This window comes from Orcinus orca, chromosome 10, assembly GCF_937001465.1.
Source record: "Orcinus orca chromosome 10, mOrcOrc1.1, whole genome shotgun sequence".
Taxonomy (NCBI): domain Eukaryota; kingdom Metazoa; phylum Chordata; class Mammalia; order Artiodactyla; family Delphinidae; genus Orcinus; species Orcinus orca.
Window position 1 is genome coordinate 83,793,749 of NC_064568.1, and position 23,473 is coordinate 83,817,221.

The 23,473-nt window shown below is 39.0% G+C and overlaps 1 long non-coding RNA gene and 1 other non-coding gene across 2 annotated transcripts in view; both read left to right on the forward strand.

Moving 5' to 3' along the window:
* Nucleotides 1-5,545: 5,545 nt before the first annotated feature.
* LOC117198882 (uncharacterized) overlaps nt 5,546-23,473 on the forward strand; it is a 38,353-nt gene continuing 20,425 nt past the window's right edge. The window contains exons 1-2 of the long non-coding RNA XR_004480144.2: nt 5,546-6,773; nt 7,185-7,292. This is a non-coding gene — a long non-coding RNA (uncharacterized LOC117198882). The remainder of the gene's footprint in view (nt 6,774-7,184; nt 7,293-23,473) is intronic.
* Nucleotides 6,920-6,991, forward strand: TRNAA-AGC (transfer RNA alanine (anticodon AGC)). Its single transcript has one exon. It is a non-coding gene; the product is annotated as a tRNA-Ala (tRNA).

The following is a 23,473-nucleotide window of genomic DNA, read 5'->3' on the forward strand; positions in this document are numbered from 1 at the left end:
AGCTGACGGGAGCTGTTTCTCACGTAGCGTACAAAAGGTATGCAAACAGGAGGGGGAGGGGGCTTTTCTACCGCGGATTCTGAAGATCTAGCTAAACAAGAGTTCTCAAAATTCACCAACAGTTAAAAACTATTTCCAACACCGTCTAAAAGTTGTAAAAACTAATACATAAATGTCAGGAACTGTTAGACGGTTCATCGTTGTGGACCCTGTTGAAGTCTTTGATTAATGACTTCGAGAGGTGGGGTAGAGAGGAAGACTTTTGAGTCTAGAGCTGATGCTGCATCCCTTATGGAAAACAGCAAAGAGGAAGGAGTGAGCACAGATGGTGCATTCGGAGGGGAGTCTGAAAGGAATAATGGAGGTGCTGTAGGAAGGACAGAGATAGCCTGGAAGCTTCGTAGAAGGTTCTCCTGTAAGTGCAAGGTTAGCTTAAGCCTAGAAAGGAATAGTTTATTCAGTATATATATATATATATATATATATATATATATATATATATATATACACACACACACACACATATACGCTTGTAGGTTTAAAAAGAACGGAGTGAATGGACGCTGTCAAGGAACTTGGTGATTTCCATGCTTGACTTGGATACGTCCCAAATTTGACTTGTTTTTGACAAGAAGATGTCCACTGGTTCGTTTATGGGTTAAGCCACAGAGCAGTAGGGTTTTTTGGAAGAACCATGATCATCAAAAGTGTGGGTGAATAGGAAAGATGTGAAACGTCCAGCCCTAGAAGTAAAGCAGTAACACTCATGTATCCATTTACTCAATGGTTTTGGTTTCTCGAAAATGGCCAGCTATTTGAAACAAAACCAAATCAAAGAGAAATTTCTCCCCTCCTTTATCTTACACTCTTTCACAAAAAGACTTTTCCCCACCAACGTCTCCCATCCCTCCCACTGTTTTCTCCTACGGTAGCTTCTCTTGGGGTTAACACAAAACTCAAATTATCGCCTAACCTGTCAATCAAGATTTTTGGAGAGCCTACTGTAGACTTTGACATCTCGCTCAGGGCTGGAATCTAGGGACATTGATGAGGGAGAGACTACTGAGGGTGGGGTGGAGGGTGTCCCAGAATGAGCACGAGATTTGGAGTAATAACAAGTGTGCTTCCCTGTCTTTCCAACACAAGATTATATAAGCTGTTGCAGAGCAAAAAAAGTGACAAATATTTGCACTGCTGTAAAAGTAACTTTAGGATTAAAAACCTTAAAATTTACATTTCAGAGAGGAAAAGAAGAAATGAGGGAAGATATAAAGCTCAACGAACTACAGACCTGCCGTTTTCAGTTCTATTATGGACCATATTGCAGAAATGAAACCATTTGGGCACATAATTTTAAGAAAAGAACATTCTAGATTAGTGATTTTATTAATAATCCTTTGGCCAAGAGTGAAAATACAGACTGAAGGAATCTTAATACCCTCTACTAAACAAATTTAGAAAATTGAAGGCGGACTAGGGATACTAGCTGGGAATGAATTTTGCATAGCAATTAAGTTGCACTCTTTGGAAACTGGTGGTTACATTCCAGAGGAGAAAACAAACTTTTGAAGTCTAAACTCTTTAATGGATTCTCTTGGATTTTCACCTTAGCAGCCATACCATTTGCAAATAAAAATTGGTCTCCCCTAACTCAGTTTTGTACTTTTTATTTCTTTTGCCTCTTCTTTGCTTCTTGTTCAAGTCTTTAATACATTTTTTAATATTAAAAAAATGGAAGTATAGTTGATTTACAATTTAATCTATTTGAGGTAATTTCTGTGTATGATGTAAAGTAGTGCTCTAGTTTCATTCTTTTGCATGTGGCTGTACAGTTTTCCCAACACCATTTATTGAAGAGACTATCCTTTCCCCATTATATATTCTTGGCTCCTTTGTGTGGGTTTACTTCTGGGCTTTCTATTCTGTTCCACTGATCTAGGTGTCTTTTTTTTATACCATACTGTTTTGGTTACCATAGATTTGTAATATAGCTTGAAGGCAGGAAATGGATGCATCTAGCTTTGTTCTTCTTTCTCAAGATTGCTTTGGCTATTCAGAATCTTTTGTGGTTCCATAAAAATTTTAGGATTGTTTGTTCTTTTTCTGTGAAAAGCACCATTGGAATTGTGATAGGGATTGCTTTGGGTAGTATGGACATTTTAACAATATTCATTCTTCCAAACCATAAGCAAGGCATATCTTTCCATTTATTTGTGTATTCTTCAATTTCTTTCATCAGGGTCTTATAGTTTTCAGGGTACAGGTCTTTCACCTCCTAAGTTAAATTTATTCTGAGGTATTTTCTTGATTGGTGTTTTAAAGAGTGAGTAAAAGTGAAGGTCCAAAAATAATAATATAACTTCATATATTTTGCTTTAACTGAAACATCACCAATCTTTTGAAAAGAGAGAGGAGAAATTCCTTGTAAGTTTCTTTCATCATATAAGTTTCTTTCACACTTAAAATATGTCTGGTACAGATTCCAGTTTCTATTTATTTCAAGGGAGTGAGAACTTCAAGACGTTTTGAATCTCAGTGGAGAATCCTCTTAGATTTTTATATTTCCTCCCTTCTTTGTTCATGGTGATATTGCATTTTATTAACAATTGCTGCCTTTATATGCAATCTTTGCAGCTTTAAAAATTAAGGTTAAGCTACTAATGGGGTTCAGGACATGCTACCTCAAAATGTGGCACCTTGGTATATTGAATATTTAAGCTGAAGGAGTTTGAGAAAACAGGTTATAAAACTCTCAGGTGGAGGTGCTTTCCCTATACCTGGAGGGAAAGAGCATCCTTACCTCACATCCCCTACAGATAGAACTGTGATTTCTCTGCTCTTTCTCTGTAATTCTGATCTTTCACCTGTTTGTTCCATTTAATCCAAAATCTCTTTCCCCTTCAAGAGCAGTTACATTTTTATTCTTCCAAATACATGTCTTTTCTGTCATTTCCATGGTTCCTTGGAAGGGCAAGAGATAGTACCTACCTGCCAATCTCCTTGCCCTAGCCCATGCCTTCCCTGCTCTCTTTTACTTTTTCTCCATCCTTCTTATCCCCCAGTTTTAATTTCTTCAAAAATTGAAGACATTTTAAGGGGTTATTGTAATAGTTCTTTGGCTGATGAATTCACAAGCAACATTTGTTGGGTGGAGTATCGGTTGTGAAAGCAGGTGCTGGCATGGGATATTGACACCGTGGGGGGTGTCCTATTTTCAGCACTCTGGAAGATTTATTTTCCCAGCATGGGCTGGCAGCATGGAGCAGTTGATTTTTTACCCAAAATGATTCTAAGCAGGGAAATCATTTTAATTTAATCACTTTAAGCTCCGTCCAGCAGCTCTACGTAAGGATCATCACTAGAGATTACTTGAGGGTGGAAGATACGACTTCTCTTTCTGTGAGCTGCGTACCCCTTGTTTCATGGTGGAGGTGATTCCATGCATTCCACCACATCTACAGTTACTTCCTCCACTGAAGTTTTGAATTCCTCAAAGTCATCCATGAGGGTTGCATCAACTTCTTCCAAACTCCTGTTAATGTTGATCTTCTGACCTCCTCCTAGGCCATGAATTTTCTTAATGGCATTTAGAATGGTGAATCCTTTCCAGAAGATTTTCAATTTACTTTGCCCAGATCCATCAGAGTAATCACTATCTATGGAGTGGAATCTTAAACCAGTCAATCTGGAATTACCTAGTCAACACTAGTGAGATAATCTGCCTGATAGACCCCTGCCATCCTCCAAAGGAAGGTGACCTTGCCACAAACAATCCACTCTTTGCTAGTAACATCCTTGTCCTGCCCCCTCCTGTCTGTAAAAGTCTTTCACTTTGTACAGCACTTTGGAGCTTCTTTCTATCTGCTAGATGGCATGCTGCCTGATTCATTAATTGTTGAACAAAGCCAATAAGATCTTTTAAATTTATGCAGTTGAATTTTGATTTTTAACAATGTCTAAATTCAAAAATTTTGTTTTTTTCTGAAAACCTTGTAAAGCATAAGCATTTTTCTACAGTCTGTCTTCTCACCCTCTGCCTGGGAATCCCAACCAAACATAAAAACAAGCAAGCAAGCAAAGTCAGTGTTTCCCACTGCTGTCCCAGCAACCCAGGTCTAAGCAGACAGCGTCCTTCTTTAACACTCCACACTGTTCCCTGACAACCACATAGATTGGTTTCCCTGCTGCACTTTAGAAAGACACCTATATTTGATTACATAACTTCCAACAGTAGGGGATGAAAAATAACTTTTCCTCTACCTTCTAAGGTCTCAGCTGAGCCCCAGTAACAAAAGACAGATTAAGGAAAGAGCAGACATATTTATTAACGTGTATATCTCATATACACATGGGAGACACCCAGGGAAATGAACAATTCTCAAAGAAGCAGCTTAGAATACATGCTTAACTATGATCTTCAGCCAAAAACAAAGAAAGAAGTACGTGAGGAGTTGACCTAGAAAAGCACGGTAAAGGAGGGTACGGTTTGTTATGCAGATTTAAGTCAGGGCCTTCTCCACTGATGAGATTCTCCTATAAGGTTGTGAATTTTGGTCCCAGGAACCATCAGCAAAATCTGAAGACCTGTTAGAACTGCAAATTCTCGGGCCCTACCCCAGACCCACTGAATCAAATTCTGGGGATGATGTCCTCAATTTATATTTCAACGAGCCCTGCAGATGATTCTGATGCACCTAAAGTTTGTGAATGACTGGACTAGTAGGACCAATGCCTTCTGCTCTCTCACCTTAGAGCAAGGGGCCTTTTTTCTCTCCTGCCTAGAGAAAGTGCAGGAGTGATAGGGATCTGGGACACTTCTACTGTTCTGCGCATCCAAATCCCCAGCGTCTTGAGGAACCCCCCTCTGCTGCACTCTTCCTCCCACCTTTCTGCCTCCTGTTCCTCACTTCCCTTCTTGTCTTTCTCCTCCTTCTGTGTTAACTTTCCCAGGATCCTAGTTCATTCCAGTTTCTGTCCCTAGATTTTCAGGCCCAGTTGTTCCCAAACTGGTCTATCTGATTCAACTGAGGGATATTTATTATTTTTTAACATTTATTTTTTTGAAGTATAGTTGATTTACGATGTTGTGTTAATTTCTCCTGTACAGCAAAGTGATTCAGTTATACACATGTATATATACATAGATATACATTCTTTTTTCATATTCTTTTACATTATGGTTTATTACAGAATATTGAATGTAGTTCTCTGTGCTATACAGTAGGACCTTGTTGTTTATCCATTCTATATATAATAGTCTGCATCTGCAAATCCCAAACTCCCAATCCTTCCTTCCCCCCCTCCCACAAGTCTGTGAGTCTGTTTCTGTTTCACAGATAAGTTCATTTGTGTCATACTTTAGATTCCACATATAAGTGATATCATGTGGTATTTGTCTTTCTCTTTCTGATTTACCTCACTTAAGATGATAACCTCTAGGTCCATCCATGTAGCTGCAAATGGCATTATTTCATTTCTTTTTTTATGGTTGAGTAGTATTCCATTGTATATATATGTACCACATCTTTATCCATTCCTTTGTCGATGGACATTTAGATGGCTCCCATGTCTTGGCTATTGTAAATAGTGCTGCAATGAACATAGGGGTGCATGTATCTTTTCCAGTTATGGTTTTGTCCAGATATATGCCCAGGAGTGGGATTGCTGGATCATATAGCAACTCTTAATTTTAGGTTTTTGAGAAACAAACGTTCTGTTTCCCATAGTGGCTGCACTAATTTACATTCCCACCAACAGTGTAGGAGGTTCCCTTTACCAATTGAGGGACATTTAAATAACATAAGATTCCCCAGCAGAGCTGGAGATTCTGAGCGCACTCAGCGTCTAGGGAGTGGGGACGGAAGTCCGTAGTTTTATTAAGCTCCTCCAGATGATGTTCCATCTTTAGGGACCGCAGAAGTGTTGTATAAAAAACTCCTATATATCCCTTTAACCTCTGGGTCTGAGGGTCGCCTGTGGCCCATGCTTTGTATATGGCCCCTTGTCTATCTGACACTCCCCGCCCCGCGTGCAAATCCCCTGGGTCTCGACAGGGTCTGAGTCGCCGGGATGGCCAGGTCCGGAGCTGGGGAGGAGCCGAAAGGAAGATCGTGATTTCAGGTCTTCAAGAGTCCCACAGGTGTGAGAGAGAATCAGAAGAAAACTTAGGAAAAGGAGTTAGGATTTACCCCAAATACTCATTTCTGGGTTGACCCTCGTACCCAAAGCCAGAGAATGGCGGGAAGCGCCTGATGGCTGAACCTCGGAGAGTAAGGGGTCTAACGACTGCAGGCGCACGGACAAGCCTACTCCTTAAAACGCCTTCCTTCTGCGTACTTTTCACTCCGTGGAGGATTCGGCCCGAAAGGGGGCGCTATAAGGCTGCTCGGTTTCTTTCGCTCCTCTTCCCGGTGCGCGCTTCTCGGTGGTGCTCGCGATCCCAGCCGCCATGCGGTTTCCCGACTCCGAGGCTGGACGCGGGAAGCTACCGGAGTCGGGGGCTGCGACCGACGCGGGCCTGTCTACAGTGCCCCTTCAGTCTTCTCTCCTACCTGGACCTGAAACCCCATGACACCGTTTAGACTTTCTTCTTTTTATCCTCCTGCATTGTACTCGGTTTTCTGGCAACCTTTTTAAGCAGAGGTCTTATCCCAGACCTTTCCCTGGGGGCGGCCAGTCAGGACTGCTCCCTTCTCCACCGGCAGGTGGCCGTCGAGCTGGCGTCCGAGAGGGTGACCAGTAGTGGGAGAGCCCAGGACCAGACGGGACTTTCGGTAAAATGTTTAGTTTGCCTTCTCACAGCCTAGCTACAAGACAGTATCCAGTATAGAAAATTCAAAGATTGAATTTGTTGAAGTAAAATTTCTTTGAAAACATAGTAGCGGGTCATAGGAACATTTCTGAGCTTCTTTTAGAAGGAGGGGGTGTAGCTCAGTGGTAGAGCGCGTGCTTAGCATGCACGAGGCCCCGGGTTCAATCCCCGGCACCTCCAGGTTTTTCTCCTTTAACAATTACTATTTTTAGTACTGAATCGTTCCTGGGCACATTCTCGTTTGCTGAGAATGTCCGCCGTCTGGCCTCTTTTCTGATTCTTTTGTTCCCTTCAGGTCTTTTAAGTCACAGAAAAAACAAGGAAAACAAACCGACTCTATTTTGTTTTTAATATGGACGCATTTTTGCTCTAGGGCCGTGGCACCACACTGGGTAGCTGAGTCAACTAGCGAAAGACACGATTAAAGAGGCTGGGGGAGCACCAAACCGCTCAGGACTCCAGAAACCGAAAAACAAGCGAGGTACCAAATTAACAAGCACAATTACATAGTTACGTTTCGCAGTATCATCTAAGGGCAAGAAACACAGAAAGGAGAAAAAACAAGAACAAATGTGAAGTCCATTTGAACTTTTGAAAATGTGAAGGAAATTTTCTTTAGATTCCTTCATTTTCTGAGCTGTTCCTGGGTGAAGGAATAGATCCTCGGAGAGGAAAGCTTTCCTATGGGTTTCCCTGCCACTCTCTTCCCATCACAGCCTCCCTTTCTTCTTTTCTCCATCTCTCCGTTTTTATACATTATATGCATTTCTTTGACTTATTGTTCCTGACTTTTTTTTTTTCATTGTTCCTGACTTTAGTGTAACTTTTAAAGTATAATGTAAGCTTTGGATCTAGATAGAAGTTCTTTATTGCGTTAAATAAGTTCTCCCCTTTTTACCTGACTTGAAGTAGCATGTGCTTGGCTAATTGTAAAAGATGAGTTAAGGAGGGGAATCAATCAAAAAATAAAGATACACACTCCTACCCCCTATTCTTACCACTCCTGTCTCCATCCCACATTTTGAAGGGCCTCACACATGCACGTGTGAACATATCACACACACTTCCAAGATTCATACATACCCTTGGCCCTTCCAGGGCCACCTCCTAGGCCTAGGACCATGCACATTAATGTCATGGTCTGCCCCCAGGAGGATAGATTCAGAAGGAGGCCTGTGCAGAGCCTGGAAGAAGGGAGGATCAGAGCGGTTTGAGCAGAGAATTCTAGGAACCCTGGTATCATTAGGGAGATACTTGGCCAGGAGAGGCCCCAGGGCATAAGCACTTTTTGCCCAGGCTAAACCTGCCACTGAGTGTTTGCTCCAGAGTTTAAGGGCATATTTGTGTTTAACAATACCTGAGGGACTTCCCTGACTGTCCAGTGACCCAGGCTCCTTGCCTCCACTGCCAGGGACACGGGTTCGATTCCTGGTCAGAGAACTAATATTCCTCATGCTGCAAGACCTGGACAAAACAAACAAAAACAATACCTGAAACAGTCCTTTCCCGATGTAGTTCTAAGATTAACCTTTCATGCTGTCTTTTCCAAAATTCTCAGTTTCCCGACCCATGTATGTGTGGGTCTGGTAGTATCTCTTGCAACTTGTACCTGCTGGACTGTATACTTGACAATACTTGAAAAATTGGAATGTAATGTAGGGGAGGAAAACATTTTCCTCGACCCTTTTAGGGTCCCTGACTAGGTCTGAAAATTGAAACAATAAAGACAGATAAACAGGAGAAAAGCACGCAAATTTATTTAGTATAAGTTTTATTATGACATGGGAACCCTCATAAGAAAATGAAGACCCAAAGAAGTAGTTAGACCTGTGTATTTTATGCTAGGTTTGAGGCATAGTGGAGAGTCATGGAGGAATATGATAGATGATGAAATAAAATTCATATTTTATGATAAGACAAGAAAAATGTAAACATGAATTTTTTCTCTGCCCTTTTGGGTGTCCTCTCTCCCCTTTAGTGTGTATCGTGCATCTGCATTAACCAGACCTCCTTAGGAGATAACATCCCTCCTTAAACTTGTAAGGGGTCAGGATGACCCACTACTTGCTTTGTACATGCAGATCTAGATTGTGTAAACTGTCACTATGTCATTTGACGTATTTATCAATGACATATTGTCTCAAAAACTTATATAACTGTACTTTGACCTCTAACGGGTGGAACAGTACTCAGAGCTTTCTTTTTTATTATTTTATAAGTTTATTTATTTTATTTATTTATTATTTTTGGCTGCATTGGGTCTTCATTGCTGCGCGCGGGCTTTCTCTAGTTGCAGAGAGCGGGGGCTACTCTTCCTTTGTGGTGCGTGGGCTTCTCATTGTGGTGGCTTCTCTTGTTGTGGAGCACAGGCTCTAGGCGCACAGAATTCAGTAGTTGCGGCATGTGGGCTCAGTAGTTGTGGCTTGCGGGCTCCAGAGCGAAGGCTCAGCAGTTGTGGTGCTTAATTGCTCCGTGGCATGTGGGATCTTACTGGACCAGGGCTCAAACCCATGTACCCTGCATTGGCAGGCGGATTGTTAACCACTGTGCCACCAGGGAAGTTCCTCCTCAGAGCTTTCTGAAAGACTGTCTTCCAGGTTATAATCCTCAGGTTGGCTCAAATAATATTTTCCATTTCTTTCTTAGATCATCTATAGATTAATTTTTCATCGACATAGGTTAAGGATATTGTGGTAAATGGGGGAAATTTAGCAAGGCTTGTCTTTTAGGGGTCTTCTTTCTTCTTGGCATCCCTTTGTCTTTGGAGATAAGGGTGTTTCTTTCCTGCATACGGAGAGTACCTGTCACAGGTCACCTTTTATGACCTGTTTCAGGAAAAAAAGGTAATGGAGGGAGGTCAGAGTGCCCTTTCTGCTTCTGCTGTTTTCTCAAATTCCTTCAGCTTAAAATATTCAATATGCTAAAGTGTCATATTTAGGAGTTGTATGTCTGGAACCCTGTCAGTAACAAGATAGAATCTGTCAAAGGAAGAATTGATCTAAACTTTATAGATTTCTCTAACAATGTTATATGTTAAAGGTTTATGGGGATTTTGTGGCATAGATCATATTATCTTAGTGTTACCTGAAAACTGAGTTCACCTCTTGGTGAGTGTTGAGCCAAAAGACACAACCAAGCCAAAGAGTGGGAGAATGAAGGATTTACTACTTGCTAGGGAGAACACTGGGGATATTTCTCAGAGCTGTGTCTCCCTGAACGGCAAAATTGGCGAAGTTTTAAGTTAAGGGTACATGCATATTCACGAAGGGGCTCAAGCAGAGGAGAATTCAGCATAGAATCGGGGCAAAGGTTGACAGAGTCCAGGCTCTAGTTAATTGAAGTCACAAGGGTCACCAAAGGTCAGCATTATCGTTCCTTAGGTTCCAGTTAGTCTGGTGGTTGAGCGCTAGAGAAGGTTTGGATCCGCACAACAGTTCAAGAATGTGCTTCAGGCTAATCTTTACCTTTGAAACAAAACTGGGAGTCTTTACAACTGATATATTGCCTCTGATATGGTTATTTCCCTGTTCTGATAATAGCTGTTTGTTCTTATATTCTTTTGTTCCCCTTAAAATCATTAACTACTGAGACTTCTTCTTCTGCAAGGGCAAGCACTGTGGCCAGGCTTAGATCACAAAATGGCTTAGGCCTAAAATGGCTTCTCTTATGTCAAGAAAGCCATGCCTGGTTCTCTTTCTCCGTGGACCCCCTACCGAATCTGCCTACGTTAGGGCTGTTAAATTAATCGAACAAGGAGGCCAATAGACTGAGGTGGCTCTCATGTCCACATAAGCAAACTAAACCTAAGGCTGTAAATGCTTCAAGGTTACAAAATAGAAACAATAAGGACAACCCGTCACAAACAGCCAACTAGGCTTTGAGCTATAGCCAATCAAATAATTTTCTTTCTCTGCTTCTGCACCTTCTTTATATAAGTCTTTCCCCTAGCTCTTGTCAGAAGGTATGTTAAAGAAAGCTCTTCTGAAAACTTGAAAATGTTGATTAAAAAAAACATGAATTTATACTACTTTCTCAAAGTTTTGAGAATGATAAGAACAATGAAATGTATGTCTTAACAGGAGAATCTTAAGAATCTCACCTCTAAAGTGAATTTCTCTGTCAATTAAGAGTGCTAAAGGTATTTCCCAAATAGAGAAATAAACTCTGTAAACTGTAAAAGATACTATATATTGGTAATAGAGCTGTTACCCTAGTCACACTTCAAGTGCTCGATAGCCACATGTGGCTAATAGCTACCATTTGGACAGCACAGATACACAACATTTCCATTGTTGTAAAAAGTTCTGTTGGACCACACTAAGTTAAAATATTAGTCTTTTGGAAGAGAAAGCTTCACTCCAACCAAAAATTATACAGTTTTACTTTTGAAGATATTATTGAAACATAATAAATTTTTTTAAAATTTGGACCACTGAATGAAATCTATTTGTAAATACCCAGATGGTCTTTGAGATAAAGGATTGAAGCCTTGCCATAACTTTAGTTCTTTTGTTTTTTGGAAGGGCAGGTATGATAAATACAGATAGAAAAGATTCAGCTACCCAGAGAGCTTCTTGGGTAAAGTTTTCTTAACCATAACTTTGGAAAGTTTGGAGGAATTTGTCCTCACCATTATAAGTGCTTTTATGTATTGGTAATTTAAGCATCAAAGTCCTGGAGAATGACTTAGGCGCCACCAGGTGGTCATCTTGGGAACACCAAAATCCTTTGCTATGTATGAGAGTTTTGAGATGGCCAATATCTTTCTGTAATGGTAGATTGTTGTTTTTGAATATGTCCTTCTGGAGTCTTAAAATCGTATTGAGAAGCTGTTTTTACAATACATTTTTATTTAGCTTCAAATTTCTGCCTTTAGAATAGTATTCACGATTCATAATTGAGCTATTTTTCAGATGCTATTTTTCTCTAATAAATCATTAACATTTTCCAATTTTTAATTGAGGTTCCCAAGACAGATAAAAATCTCTGTGTTTCCATATTATAGCATTCCAAAATCACAAAAACTCGAAGTCATATGTGCTCTCAGTATAGATGATAACTCTTAAATCTTTAGCAAAGATGCTCACATTAGAACTATTAGTCCAGTCATCTGAGTAGATGTTGGCAAAGGGGTAGCTTCCTTTACAGTGTTAAGAAGTTGCAGTGTCTCCAGCACAGAGTATACCTTGAAATTTTAAAGCTATGAACCATTGACAATGAATTGTCTGGGGGAATATCAATCAGCACATGGAAGTCAGGATATACTCCCCCTTTCTCTATCTGACAAAAGGATCAAAGGAGGATCATTAATATAGTCATATCAATAGATAATTCTGGTCACCTCAGTCTTCTTCATCAGCTTTTAAATACACTCATGTCTGACCTCACCAGACCTCTTGCCTCTGAAGAGCTTGGCAGTCAGCACAGTCAACAGCCTCTTCCAGCCTGCATCTTAATAGGATTCTGTTTTAGAATTTCCGCTTTTGAATATTCTTGCTCATATGATCCATGTCTTTTCATAGCCTACAAAAACTGGTGAATCAGAGGAAGTTTTTTTCTCTGCTTGGGTATTTCTCTTGCCGTTTCCTCTGGACTATGTTTAAACACTAAGCTTTCCTTAGGGAGAACCACCATGTACACCATCCTTGCCATGAAGGAGAGCGAGGTGCTGCCTGCAGCACAGAGGGACAACTGCAGAGACTAACAAATGTGCCAACGTGAGAAGAACCATAAGTTCTAAGTGAATATGACTGCTTGGTCTCAGGGACAGTGAAGTGAGAGGGACCTAGTGTATTAAAGCAGTTCTCCACTTACTTTAAATCATGCTTCAGGTCAAAAGCCTAAAGAGGACCAACTGGGATTGAAATCAGAATCTTCTATCAGTCTTTTAACCAGAAAATAAAAAGGCAACAAAACTCTTGTCATCTATGAATACATTTTTCTTCCATTTTTTGATTGAAAACAGCTGTATAGAACCAAGTACAGTATATGGAATCAATGGCTTTTCTCTCCTCAACCAAATTATTTTACCTTCTACTCTCAGTCCTGATTTTCAGTACAGGCCCAGAGATGTGGAGGCTCAGACTCAGAGGAAAAAGACCCTTGAATTTTGGGCTCCCATATTATCAAGCTGTCTTATCTGTTCCATGCCATTATTTTGTTTCTGATAACTTCAGAGTCCCCTGAAGCCAACAGATTCAATGTAAAGTGGAAAGAAAGAGGCTTATTTTTTTTTTTAATTTATTTTATTTTTGGCTGCGTTGGGTCCTTGTTGCTGCGAGCAGGCTTTCTCTAGTTGCAGTGAGCGGGGACTGCTCTTCATTGCAGTGCGTGAGCTTCTCATTGCAATGGCTTCTCTTGTTGCAGAGCACGGGCTGTAAGTGCACAGGCTCAGTAGTGGCGCAGGGGCTTAGTTGCTCCGCGGCATGTGGGATCTTCCCGAACTAGGGCTCGAACCCATGTGCCCTGCGTTGGCAGGTGGATTCTTAACCACTGCACTACCAGGGAAGCCCCCTACTTTGTTATTGATGACACAAATAATCTTTTTATATGGTGTAACCATTAACTTAGAGTTATAATTAATTTTTATGCTTTTGTTTTTTAAATTCTATGCCAGATTTAAAAGTGACTTGTACACCTACATCATAAATTTTACAGGATTCTATATTTATCTATATGTTTACCTTTACCAGGGAGTTGTATATTTTCATTCAGTTTTGTATTCTGTTTATCACCTTGCTCAACTTGAAGGATTCCCTTCAGCATTTCAGCTGGGGGCAGGGACAGTGGCATACTTCTTTATGACTGTTATAGTCATATAACTCCTGTTATAGTAGCTGGATGCTGGGCAAGAAGCAATAGCCTCAGGTCTTCTTGGCATCTCTCTCCTGGCCTGGAACCTCTGTCTCATGCTGGGCATAAAGGGGCCCCAGTATTTTCAGGCCTCCAATAAAATAGAACCTCTTTTCCATGAGTGCGGACTCGGTGAAAGACAGGAGCCCTCACCTTTTGGCTGCACTTGTCCAGAACTTAACCTCTGCAAGAAGGAGATGAGGGCAGGATTAGAAATGGAGGGAAGATATTATAGTTCTCCAAGTGGAAAGCGGGTAGGGGGTAGAGGGCATGGAGCCCTGTTTTCTTGGCTGTATAGTTTGGAGTACAGGTTCCATCAGGCTGGCCTGGGGAGGGAGTAGGCTGTGACTCAAATGCTACAGATCTTCATTGTTATAACTGAATTCTAATATATTTTCTTTCTTTTTGGTTTTAGAATTTTATTTATTTTTTTATACAGCACGTTCTTATTAGTTATCCGTTTTATACATATCAGTGTATACATGTCAACCCAATCTCCCAATTCATCCCACCACCATCACTCCCCTGCCACTTTTGCCCCTTGGTGTCCATAAGTTTGTTCTCTACATCTGTGTCTCTATTTCTGCCTTGCAAACCGGTTCATCTGTACCATTTTTCTAGATTCCACATATATGCATTAATATACAATATTTGCTTTTCTCTTTCTGACTTACTTCACTCTGTATGACAGTCTCTAGATACGTCCACATCTCTACAAATGACCCAATTTCGTTCCTTTTTATGGCTGAGCAATATTTCATTGTCTACATGTACCACATCTTCTTTATCCATTCGTCTGTCGATGGGCATTTAGGTTGCTTCCATGACCTGGCTATTGTAAATAGTGCTGCAATGAACACTGGGGTGCATATGTCTTTTTGAATTATGGTTTTCTCTGGGTATATGCCCACTAGTGGGATTGCTGTGTCATACGGTAATTCCATTTTGTTTTTTTTTTAACATCTTTATTGAAGTATAATTGCTTTACAATGGTGTGTTAGTTTTTGCTTTATAACAGAGTGAATCAGTTATACATATGTCCCCATATCTCTTCCCTCTTGCGTCTCCCTCCCTCCCTATCCCACCCCTTTAGGTGGTCACAAAGCACCGAGCTGATCTCCCTGTGCTATGCGGCTGCTGCACTAGCTATCTATTTTATGTTTGGTAGTGTATATATGTCCATGCCACTCTCTCACTTTGTCCCAGCTTACCCTTCCCCCTCCCTGTATCCTCAAGTCCATTCTCTAGTAGGTCTGTGTCTTTATTCCTGTCTTGCCCTTAGGTTCTTCATGACCTTTTTTGTTCTCCAGAGTTTGTTGTTTGTAGATTTTCTGATGATGCCCATTCTAACTGGTGTGAGGTGATACCTCATTGTAGTTTTGATTTGCATTTCTCTAATAATTAGTGATGTTGAGCAGCTTTTCATGTGCTTCTTGGCCATCTGTATGTCTTCTTTGGAAAAATGTCTATTTAGGTCTTCTGCCCATTTTTTTTTTGCGGTACGCGGGCCTCTCACTGTTGTGGCCTCTCCTGTTGCAAAGCACAGGCTCCGGACGCGCAGGCCCAGTGGCCATGGTTCACGGGCCCAGCCGCTCCGTGGCATGTGGGATCCTCTCGGACCGGGGCACGAACCTGTGTCCCCTGCATCGGCAGGTGGACTCTCAACCACTTGCGCCACCAGGGAAGCCCCTCTGCCCATTTTTTGACTGGGTTGTTTTGTTTTTTTAATATTGAGCTGCATGAGCTGTTTATGCATTTTGGAGATTAATCCTTTGTCTGTTGATTCATTTGCAAATATTTTCTCCCATTCTGAGGGTTGTCTTTTTGTCTTGTTTGGAGTTTCCTTTGCTGTACAACAGCTTTTAAGTTTCATTAGGTCCCACTTGTTTATTTTTGTTTTTATTTCCATTACTCTAGGAGGTGGATCAAAAAAGATCTTGCTGTGATTTATGTCAGAGTGTTCTTACTATGTTTTCCTCCAGGAGTTTTATAGTGTCCAGTCTTACATTTAGGTCTTTAATCCATTTTGAGTTTATTTTTGTGTATGGTGTTAGGAAGTGTTCTAATTTCATTCTTTTACATGTAGCTGTCCAGTTTTCCCAGCACCACTGATTGAAGAGACTGTCTTTTCTCCATTGTATATCCTTGCCTCCTTTGTCATAGATTAGTTGACCATAGGTGCATGGGTTTATCTCTGGGCTTTCTATCCTGTTCCATTGATCTATATTTCTGTTTTTATGCCAGTACCCTATTGTCTTGATTACTGTAGCTTTGTAGTATAGTCTGAAGTCAGGGAGTCTGATTCCTCCAGCTCCGTTTTTTTCCCTCAAGACTGCCTTGGCTATTCAGGGTCTTTTGTGTCTCCATACAAATTTTAAGATATTTTGTTCTAGTTCTGTAAAAAATGCCATTGGTAATTTGATAGGGATTGTGTTGAATCTGTAGATTGCTTTGGGTAGTACAGTGATTTTCACAACATTGATTCTTCCAATCCAAGAACATGGTATATCTCTCCATCTGTTTGTGTCATGTTTGATTTCATCAGTGTCTTATAGTTTTCTGAGTACAGGTCTTTTATCTCTTTAGGAAGGTTTATTCCTAGGTATTTTATTCTTTTTGTTGCAATGGTGAATGGGATTATTTCCTTAATTTCTCTTTCTGGTCTTTCGTTGTTAGTGTGTAGGAATGCAAGAGATTTCTGTGCATTAATTTTGTATCCTGCAACTTTACCAAATTCATTGATTAGCTCTAGTAGTTTTCTGGTGGCATCTTTAGGATTCTCTATGTATAGTATCATGTCATCTGCAAACGGTGACAGTTTTACCTCTTCTTTTCTGACTTGTATTCCTTTTATTTCTTTTTCTTCTCTGATTACCGTGGCTAGGACTTCCAAAACTATGCTGAATCATAGTGGTGAGAGTGGACATCCTTGTCTTGTTCCTGATCTTAGAGGAAATGCTTTCAGTTTTTCACCATTGAGAATGATGTTTGCTGTGGGTTTGTCGTATATGGCCTTTATTATGTTGAGGTAGGTTCCCTCTATGCCCACTTTCTGGAGGGTATTTATCATAGATGGGTGTTGAATTTTGTCAAAAGCTTTTTCGGCATCTATTGAGATGATCATATGGTTTTTATTCTTCAATTTGTTAATATGGTGTATCACATTGATTGATTTGCATATATTGAAGAATCCTTGCATCTCTGGGATAAATCCCACTTGATCATGGTGTATGATCCTTTTAATGTGCTGTTGGATTCTGTTTGCTAGTAGTTTTTGAGGATTTTTGCATCTATATTCATCAGTGATATTGGTCTGTAATTTTCTTTTTTTGTAGTACCTCTGTCTGGTTTTGGTATCAGGGTGATGGTGGCCTCATAGAATGAGTTTGGGAGTGTTTTTTCCTCTGCAATTTTTTGGAAGAGTTTGAGAAGGGTGGGTGTTAGCTCTTCTCTAAATGTTTGATAGAATTCACCTGTGAAGCCATCTGGTCCTGGACTTTTGTTTGTTGGAAGATTTTAAATCACATTTTCAGTTTCAGTGCTTGTGGTTGGTCTGTTTATATTTTCTATTTCTTTCTGGTTCAGTCTTGGAAGTTTGTATCTTTCTAAGAATTTGGCCATTTCTTCCATGTTGTCCTTTTTATTGGCATAGAGTTGCTTGTAGTAGTCTCTTATGATGCTTTGTATTTCTGTGGTGTCTGTTGTAACTTCTCCTTCTTCATTTCTAATTTTATTGATTTGAGTCCTCTCCCTCTTTTTCTTGATGAGTCTGGCTAAAGGTTTATCAATTTTGTTTATCTTCTCAAAGAACCATCTTTTAGTTTTATTGACCTTTGCTCTTGTTTTCTTTGTTTCTATTTCATTTATTTCTGCTCTGATCTTTATGATTTCTTTCCCTCTACTAACTTTGGGTTTTGTTTGTTCTTCTTTCTCTACTTCCTTTAGGTGTAAGGTTAGATTGTTTATTTGAGATTTTTCTTGTTTCTTGAGGTAGGCTTGTATTGCTATAAACTTCCTCTTGGAACTGCTTTTGCTGCATCTCATAGGTTTTGGATCGTCGTGTTTTTGTTGTCATTTGTCTCTAGGTATTTTATGATTTCCTCTTTGATTTCTTCAGTGATCTCTTGGTTATTTAGTAATGTATTGTTTAGCCTCCATGTGTTTGCGTTTTTTACGTTTTCCCCCCGTAACTGAGTTCTGATCTCATAGCGTTGTGGTCGGAAAAGATGCTTGATATGATTTCAGTTTTCTTAAATTTACTGAGATTTGATTTGGATCTGTCCTGGAGAATGTTCCATGTGCACTTGAGAAGAAAGTGTATTCTGCTGTTTTTGGATGGAATGTCCTGTAAATATCAATTAAATCAATCTGGTCTTTTGTGTCATTTAAAGCTTGTGTTTCCTTATTAATTTTCTGTCTGGATGATCTGTTCATTGGTGTAAGTGAGCTGTTAAAGTCCCCCACTATTATTGTGTTACTGTCGATTTCCTCTTTCTTAGCTGTTAGCATTTGCCTTATGTATTGAGGTGCTCCTATGTTGGGTGCATATATATTTATAATTGTTATATCTTCTTCTTGGATTGATCCCTTGATCATTATGTAGGGTCCTTCCTTGTCTCTTGTAACATTCTTTATTTTAAAGTCTATTTTATCTGATATGAGTATTGCTACTCCAGCTTTCTTTTGATTTCCATTTGCATGGAATATCTTTTTCCATCCCCTCACTTTCAGTCTGAATGTGTCCGTAGGGCTGAAGTGGGTGTCTTGTAGACAGCATATATAGGGGTCTTGTTTTTGTATCCATTCAGCAAGCCTGTGTCTTTTGGTTGGAGCATTTAATCCATTCACATATAAGGTAATTTTTGATATGTATATTCCTATTATCATTTTCTTAATTGTTATGGGTTTGTTTTTGTAGGTCCTTTTTTTCTCTTGTGTTTCCCACTTAGAGAAGTTCCTTTAGCATTTGCTGTAGAGCTGAATTCTCTATTTGTGGTGCTGAATTCTCTTAGCTTTTGCTTGTCTGTAAAGCTGTTGATTTCTCCATCGACTCTGAATGAGATCCTTGCCGGGTAGAGTAATCTTGGTTGTAGGTTCTTCCCTTTCATCCCTTTAAGTATATCATGCCACTCCCTTCTGGCTTGTAGAGTTTCTGCTGAGAAATCAGCTGTTAACCTTATGGGAGTTCCCTTGTATGTTATTTGTCGTTTTTCCCTTGTTGCTTTTAATAATTTTTCTTTGTCTTTAATTTCAATTTGATTACTATGTGTCTTGGCATGTTTCTCCTTGGGTTTATCCTGCCTGGTGCTCTCTGTGCTTCCTGGGCCTGGGTGGCTATTTCCTTTCCCGTGTTAGGGAAGTTTTTGACTATAATCTCTTCAAATATTATCTTGGGTCCTTTCTCTCTCTCTCACATTATGGGACCCCTATAATGTGAATGTTGGTGCATTTAACATTGTCCCAGAGGTCTCTTAGGCTGTCTTCATTTCTTTTCATTCTTTTTTCTTTATTCTGTTCCACAGCAGTGAATTCCACCATTCTGTCTTCCAGGTCACTTATCCGTTCTTCCACCTCAGTTATTCTGCTATTGATTCCTTCTAGTGTATTAATGACAGCAACATAACTACTTATTTGATTAATTACATAAACACAAAGAGGTCATAATTACAATACCAAAATCACAATTAACAAATGATTACTTAAAATAGTGTAGTAATCATTTTTTTTCACTTCTTTTTGTCCTTAAGGTATTACCTTTCTCTCCATATAAGTAAGGCTTTTTTTGGTTGTTTTTTGTTTGTTTGATTGTTTGTTTTGAGAAACAAAATTTAGTTTATCCTTCTGTGTTCCATTTTACAGTGGCATTATATTGATGTGCCATAGTTGTCTCAGTTTTTCCTTTTGATGGATATTTGGATCATTTCTCATCTTTTGCTTTATAAATAGTGATATGATAAATAGTCCTATGCATCTACTTACCTTTTTATTTTTGCCAGTATATCTTTGGATAGCTTCCTAGAAGAGAGATTTATGGGTCAAAGGGTAAATAAATATGTAATTTTTCTAGATACTGCAAATATCCTTCCCTTAGGATTGTATTCCTACCAGCAGTCCACAGATGGACTAATGTCTCTGCAACCTTGAACAACAGAATATGCTATCCAACCTGTAGATTTTTGCCAATCTGATAGGCGAAAAAATTGTATCATAGTGTTAACTTAGTTGTATCTCCCTTATTATGAGTGAAATTGAGCATTTTTTTCATATAGTTAAGAACCATTTGTATTTCCTCCTCTTAAATCTTTATTCATATCTCTAAACTATTTTTTCTATGGATTTGTTGGCCTTTTACTCCTTTTAAAAATTTTATTTATGTAGAAGGAATAGTAACCATTTATCATGATATAAATTGCTAATAATTTTTTCAGCCTATTATCATTTGCTTCTTTGATTATGGTGTTTTTTGTAATGCAAAAATTTTTCCTTTAATGTTTGTATAATCATATTTATAAATATTTAGAATATTGCTTTTAGATTTGGGGCCATATTAGGTAATTTTGCTACTCCTTAGGTTATAGAGGAGTTCACATATGTTTTCTTTTTGTATTTGTATAGTTTCATTTTTTTTAACATTAAAATTTTTAATACATATGGAATTTATCCTGGTATGCAAGGTGAGAAATGTATTCAATTTAATCCTTATTCATGTGACTATTCAATTATCTCAGTGCTAACAAATTTAGAAGTTCATCTTTCCTTTGTTGATATGAATTACTGCTTTTATTGTAAACTACTTTTTATTTGCAACTGGTTTTGTTATAGGATTTTTTGTTCTCTGTATCAATAACAAACAATTCCAGTTACAGAGGTTTTATGGTATGTTTTAAGCCTGTTGGGCTAGCTCTCCCTCCTTGCTTTTTTGCTCATTATATTAGCGGTTTCCTGGCTATTATTTTTTTTGTTTTTGTTTGTTTGTTTGTTTGTTTTGCTGTACACGGGCCTCTCACTGTTGTGGTCTCTCCCGTTGCGGAGCACAGGCTCCAGACGCGCAGGCTCAGCGGCCATGGCTCATGGGCCCAGCCGCTCCGCGGCATGTGGGATCTTCCCAGACCGGGGCACAAACCCGTGTCCCCTGAATCGGCAGGCGGACTCTCAACCACTGTGCCACCAGGGAAGCCCATCCTGGCTATTACTGATGGCTTGTTTTTCTAAGTAAACTTTATAAAAATTACTCAGTTCCAGAAAAAAAGTGATGGCATTTTTATTGGGATTGCATTAAATTAATAAATTATCTTAGGAATAAATGACAATTATATGAAGTTGTGTCTTTTTCTATTAGAATATTATATATTTTTACAATGTTCAAGTATATTTTTGTGACTTCAAGGAGTGTGTTAGAGTTTTATTCATATAGATTTTGGAAATTTTTAAAGTTTATACCCAGGAATTTTTTCTTTTAAAATTTTATTTCCTTTTCCCTTTACTCCCCTCCCCACCCTCCCTGCTTCCTTCCTCCCACCCCCTTTTCCCTTTCTTTGCTGTTGTTAATGGCTTCCTCTATTGTGTTTTTTATATATATATATATTTTTTTGGTATATGTAAAGGGTATTGATTTTTGTGTGTTATTTTTCTAACCTGCCACTTCACTAAAATCTCTTATTGTTTCATAGTTTTTCTTTTTTTTTGATTTTTCAGATACATAATTATAACTGAATCATAACATCGTTTTTCCTACTTTTTTCAATTCTTATGCCCTTAACTGTCTTGTTAATTGCTTTGACAACTGTCTCCAACTTAATATTAAATAGCAGTAGAAATACTGAATATTATTTTTTCCTGCCTGCAAAGCCTCTAGTGTTGCTCAATTAACTAAAATGCTAGTTTTGGGCCTGAAGTATTTTATCATGTTGAGAAATGTCCATCAATTCTTATTTTATTGAGTGCTTTTGGCACATTTGTATTAATTTCTTAAGGCTGTCATAACAAGGTACCACTAACTGGGTGGCTTAGAACAATAGGAATTTATTCTCTCATAGTTCTCTAGCCCAGAAGTCCAAAAACAAGGTGTTAGCAGGGCCATGCTCCCTCTGAGGTCTCTAGTGAAGAATGCTTTTTTGCCTCATGTTAGTTTCTGGTGTCTCCTGGCAATCCTTGGATCGTAGCTGCATCACTCTAATCTCTGCCTCCATCGTCACATGGCCTTTTTCCCTTTGTACATCTCTGTCTCTGCATGTTTTCCTCTTGTAAGGACATCAGTCATTGGATTTAGGGCTCACCCTAATCCAATACGTTGTCTTTTAAACTAATTACATCTTCAAAGACCCTATTACTAAATAAGGTCACATTTTCAGGTTTTGAGTCCACATGAATTTTTGGAGGACACTATTCAACCCACTACAATGTGAAATATATGTTGGCTTTTGTCAGTGTCTATTGTGCAGCTCTTGGAGATGATCATATATGGTTTTTCTCATTACCTTTATCAATTTGATGGATTATATTAATGTTTTTAAAGATAAACCAGAGCTGGACAGTAGCTAGAGTGGTAAAAACAGATTTCATTCAGGAATATTGCAACGGGCAGAAGGCCTCAATATGGAACCAGGATCAATTCCAAATACAGCATAGCCAAGTGGGAATTTATAACTAAGCAGAAGGGTGGAGTGGGGGTGAGGGTCAGTGGATAGAAAATTACTAAGAAGAAACATCAGAGGTGAGGAAGAATTCTGGCTAAACCAACCAAACAGGATTCTTGTTGAAAGTAGGCCAAGGTGATCAGACATCACCCAGGGGAAGGCAGCGGATGAGGAACACAATTAGATATCAAGGGTGACCAGACATGGAGGATAGAGGATTCTATCCAAACCAACCTAACAGGATTCTTGCTAAAATTGGACAACACAGAGAGGAAAACAGAAATCCAAAAGTCAAGGCCTATTTGAAAAAGAGTTCAGGGAATCCTGAGTAGAGCTTGGTAGAGGAGAGAATCTTTGTTAATGTCTTCCTTAATAATGAGTGATCTTTGCATTTCTGGAATAAACCCCACTTGGATGTTCTGTATTATGTGAAATTAGACTATAGTTTTCATTTTCTGTGTGAACTTAGAAAGTTTGTGATGAACGCTATACTCACTTTATAAAATGAATTGGAGGGGCTCCTTTTTCTGTGCTTTGAAAATTTAAGTTGCATCATGATTCTCTGATATTTAACAGTTTGGTAAAATTTCTTTGTGAAAGTATTTGTGCTTGGTGCCCTTTTGGGGGACATACCTATTCAACTGTTTTTCTATTTTTCTATAGTAATGGTCTGTTTAGACTCTGTCTCTACAAGAAGTAATTTGGGTATAATGCATTTATAAAATCCACTTCATCTAAAGTTTTTAAATCATTTGCTGAGTTGTGTCTTATGATTTTAAAAATGTTTTTCTGTTTTGATAGTTATTTTCTCCCATCAGTTCTAATTTTGTGTATTTGCACTTACTTTCACTCTTCTTGATTAGGATGGTTAGAGGTTTGTCTATTTTGTTGACTTTTCAAATAACCAGCTTTTTTCTTTATTAGTTCTACTTTTAAAAAACTCATTTTCTGAGTTTGTCTTTATAAACCCTTCCTTCTTCATTCTTTTTGGCTTATTTTGTTCATTTTCTAACATCTTGAACTGAGTGTTTGATTCGTTGTCATTTTATTAACGGCCTTTTCATCTCTGATTGGAGAAGTATTATTTACCGCATTACCTTATTATGTCTTTTGCCCGTATAAGCGACTTCTCCAATCTTATCTGAGGCTCTGTCGGTTTGTGGGGCTGAAAGCG